This window comes from Piliocolobus tephrosceles, chromosome 12 (assembly GCF_002776525.5).
Source record: "Piliocolobus tephrosceles isolate RC106 chromosome 12, ASM277652v3, whole genome shotgun sequence".
Taxonomy (NCBI): domain Eukaryota; kingdom Metazoa; phylum Chordata; class Mammalia; order Primates; family Cercopithecidae; genus Piliocolobus; species Piliocolobus tephrosceles.
Window position 1 is genome coordinate 69,862,626 of NC_045445.1, and position 5,343 is coordinate 69,867,968.

The following is a 5,343-nucleotide window of genomic DNA, read 5'->3' on the forward strand; positions in this document are numbered from 1 at the left end:
ATATCTGGCCAAACTAAGGCTCATAAGCAAAGGAGAAATAAGATATTTTTCAGACAACCATATGTTGAGGGAATTTGTTACCACCAGACCTTCCTTACAGGAGCTCATAGAAAAAGCACAAAATATGGAAGAAAAACAACACTAGCAGTCATTGCAAAAGCATACTTCAATACCCACACCAGTGACACCATAAAACAACCACACAATCAAGTCTGCATAAGCACCAACTAATGGTAAAATGGCAGAATCAAGTCCGCATATATCAATATCAACATTGAATTTAAATGGGCTAAATGCACTAACTGAAAGGCACAGAGTGGCAAGCTGAATAAATGAGAAAACCCCAAAAGTATGCTGTCATCAAGAGACCAATCTCACATTCAATGACACTCATAGGCTCAAAATAGACAGATGGAGAAAAATCTAACAAACAAATGGATATCAAAAAAAAAAAAAAAATGCAGGGATTGCAATCCCAATTTCAGAAAAAAACAGTCTTTAAATGAACAAAGATCAAAATAGACAAAGAAAGTCATTACAAAATGGTGAAGTATTCAATTCAGCAAGAAGTCATAACTTTTCTAAATATATATGCACTTAACATAGGAGCACCAAGATTCATAAAACAAGTTCTTAGAGACCTACAAAGAGTTTAGCGTCCAACACAATACTAGGAGATTTCAACACTCCACCAACAGTATTAGACAGATCATCAAGTTTGAAAATAATGTTCAGGATGTAAAATCAACATTGGGTTAAATGGATCTGATAGAGCTCTACAGAATTCTCCGGCCAAAACCAACAGAATACACATGCTTCTCATTGCCATATGGCACATACTCTAAAATTGACCATATATCTAACAACAACAAGAAACAACTCAGCAAATTCAAAATAACTGAAATCATACCAACCACTCTCTCAGACTACAGAGCAATAAAAATAGAATTCAAGACTGAAAAATCCATAGAATTATATGTATATTAGACAACCTGCCCCAAATGACTTCTGAGTAAATAGTGAAACTAAGGCAGACAGAAATCAGAAGTTTTTTGAAACTAGTGAGAACAAAAGCACAACATATCAGAATCTCCTGGAAAGCAAAAGCATTGTTTAGAGAGAAAGTTATCACAGTAAATGCTGTCATCAAAAAGTTTAAAAGAACACAAATTAACAGCCTAACATTATCACTGAAAACCTAGAGTAGCAAGAGAATACCAAACTGGAAGCTAACAGAAGATGAGAAATAAACAAAATCATTGCTGAGCTGAAATCAATTGATGCACAACATTCACGCAAATATTAATGACGCCAGAAGGTGTTGTTTTAGATATTAATAAGGTAGATAGACTGCTAGCTAGATTAATACAGAATAAAAGAGCGAAGTTCCAAATAAACAAAATTAGAAATGACAAAGGGATATTACCAGTGACCCTGCAGAAATACTAATAACAATAAGATACTATTATGAAAACTTTTATGCACATAAGCTTGAAAATTTAGAAGAAATGAATAAATTCCTGGACACATACTCCCTTTGAAGATGGAACCAGAAAGAATTGAATCCCTGAATAGACAATGAGCTCTGGAATTCCATCTGTAATATGTAGCCTACCAACCAAACAAAGCCCAGGACATGGTGGATTCATGTCAAATTCCACCATATTTACAAAAAAGAGGTGGTACTATTTCTATGTATACTATTCCAAAAATTCAAGGAAAAAGGACTTCTTTCTAACTCATTCTATGAGGCCAGCATCCTGATGCCAAAACCTGGCAGGCACACACACACAAAATAAAACTTTAGGTCAATAACTTTGATAAACATTGATACAAAAATCCTCAACAGACTTCTAGCAAATCCAATCTAGAAGCACATAGAAAACCTTATTTACCAAACTAAAGTAGAGCTTTTTCCTGAGTTGCAAGTTTGGTTCAACATACACAAATCAATAAATGTGGTTCATTATATAAAAAGAACTAAAGAAGAAAATTACCTGATCATCTCATGTAGTTTTCAGAAAAAGTTTTTAATAAAATTCAACATCCCTTTATGTTAAAAATTCTCAATAAACTAGGTATTGAAAGAATGCTCCTTGAAATAATAGAAGCCATCTATGATAAACTCTCAGTCAACATCATCTTGAACGAGCAAAAGCTGGAAGCATTCATCTTGAAAACTGGCACATGACAGGGATGCCCTGTTTCATCACTCCTATTTCACATATTATTGGAAGACCTGGCCAGAGGAATTAGGCAAGAGAAATAAATAAAGCCATCCAAATAGGAAAAGGGAAAGTCTAACTATCCCTGTTTGCAGATGACATAATTCTATATCTAGAAAATATCATGCTATCTGACTTCAAACTATACTATAGGGCTACAGTAATAACAGCAAAATCCAGCCTTGTATCAGTACAAAAACAGATACATAGACCTGTGCAACAGAATGTCCAGAAATAAGGCCACACACATACAACCATCTGAACTTCAATAAAGCTGACAAAAACAATCAATGGGGAAAAGACTCTTTACTCAATAAATGGTTCTGAGATAACTGGCTAACCATATGCAAAATATTGAAACTGGACGCCTTTATTACACCATGAAATACACAAATCAACTCAAAATAAATTAAAGACTTACATGTATGACCCAAAGCTATAAAGACACTAGAAGACAACCTAGGCAATATCATTATGAACATAAGAACTGGCAAAGATTTCTTGATGAAGACATCAAAAGCAATTGCAACAAAAGAAAAAATTGACAGATGTGATCTAATTAAGCTTAAGAGCTTCTACACAGCAAAAGAAACAAAGTAAACAGACACCTACACAATGGGAGAATCTATTTGCAAACTGTGCATCTGACAAAGGACTGTTATCCAGCATCTATAGGGAACTTAAACAAATTTACAAAAAAGACAAACTACCCCATTAAAAAGTGAAGAAAAAAACATGAACAGTCAAATTTCAAAGTAAGATATGCTTGTGACCAGCAAGCATATAAAAAAGATCAATAATTATGAGATACTATCTCACATCAGTCAAAATGGCTAATATTTAGAAGATAAAAAACAAGAGATCCTGATAAGGTTGCAGATAAAAGTAACATTTACACACTATTGGGAGTGTAAATTTGTTCATCCATTGTGGAAAGCAGTGTGGTGATTCCTGAAAGAACTGAAAACAGAACTACCATTCAACTCGGCAACCCCATTACTGGGTATATTCCCCAAAGAATATAATCATTCTGTTATAAAAACACATGTGTGCATATGTTTATTGTAGCATTATTCACAATAGTAAAGACATGGAATCAACTTAAATGTGTATCAATTTTAGACTGGATAAAGAAAATGTGGTACATATATACCATGGAATACTATGTAACCATAAAAGAGATCATGCCCTTTGCAGAAACATTGATGGAGCTGATTGCCATTATTCTTAGCAAACTAACGCAGGAATAGAAAACCAAATACCACATGTTTACACTTATAAGTCAGAGATTAATAATGAAAACTCATGGACACCAGTAAGCAAAACAAAAACAAAAAACAGACACTGAGACTTATCTGAGGGTGGAGGTTAGGAGGAAAGAGAAGAGCAGAAAAAAATTATAGGGTACCAGGTTTAACACCTGTGTAACAGAATAATCTGTACAACAAATCTGCACATGTACACCTGAACCTAAAATAAAGGTTAAATAAATCAACATAACAGTACACCTGTGGAAAGTAGAGAAAGAAGGGCAAACCAACCCCAAAGGTAGCAGAAGAGGAGAAATAACCAGAATCAGAGCTTCACAGAATGAAACTGAGATGTGAAAATCCACATCAACAATTAAAAAGAAAAACAAAGTTTGTTTATTTGAAAGAATAAATAAAATCAATAGACAGCTGACTTCATTAATAAAGTCCAAGTAAACATGATCATAAATGAGAAATGTGATATTTTGCCGACCCCACAGATATACAAAAATCTCTTAGAGACTGTCAAAAACAACTCTATACACACAAACTAGAAAACCTAGAACAAATAGATAAACTCCTAAAAGCATATAACCTCCTAACATTGAACCAGGAAGAAATTAAAATTCTGAATAGACCAATGATGAGTTCTGTAGTCGAATCAGTAATTAAATATTTAACAACCAGAAAAGCCCTGGATCAGAGAGATTCACAGATTAATTCTATAAGACATATTAAGAAGAGCTAGTACCAATTCTACTACAACTATTCAAAAAAAATGACAAGAAGCTACTCCTCCCTAACTCATTTTATGAGGCTTGCATCATCCTGATACCAAAATGTGGCAGAGACACAATGAAAAGGAAAACATCAGGCCAATATTCTTGATGAACATAGACACAAAAACCTCAACGAATTACTAGCATGAATCCAGAAGGGCAACAAAAAGCTAATACACCATGATCAAGTAGGCTTATATTCCTTGAATGCGAGGTTGGTTCAATCAATACATGTGATTTAACACCTAAACATAACTAAAAACCAAAACCACATGTTCATCTTAATATACACAGAAAAGACTTTTGATAAAATTCAACATCCCTTCATGTGAAAAACCCTCAACAAATTAGACTTTGAAGAAGAAACACACCTAAACATAGTAAGAGTCATCTATGAAAACCTCACAGTAAACATCAATAAATGGGAAAAAGCTAGAAGCATTTTATTTGAGAACTGGAACAAGACATGGATTCTCATTCTCACCAGTCCCATTCAACATACTACTGGAAGTCTTCAGCCAAATCAATTTGGTAACAGAAAAAAATAAATAAATAAAATGTATTCAAATAGGCCTAATGAAAGCCAAACTATCTCTTTTCACAGATAATATGAATAAATACCTAGAAAACCCTATAGTCTCTATCCAAAGGCCCCTAGAACTAATAAGCAACTTCCATAAAGTTTGACACTAAAATATCAGTTCACAGAAAACCACTAGAATTTGCATACACAAATGATGTCTAAACTGAGAGCCAAATCAGAATGCAATCTCATTCACTATAGCCACAAAAAGAATAAAATATCTAGGAATACAGCTAACCAGGGAGGTGAAACATCACTAACCAAGGAGGTGAAACCAGGAGGTGTTTTGTAATTATCAAATTATCAAATTACAAAACACTGCTGAAAAAAACAATACATTTTACAAACAAATGGAAAACATGCCATACTCATGGATAGAAAGAATCAACATTGTTAAAATACCTATATTTCCCAAAGCAAATGACAGATTCAATAGTATGATTAGTAAACTGCCAAGGTAATTATTTACAGAATTGGGAAAAAATTGTGCTACAATTCATATCAAT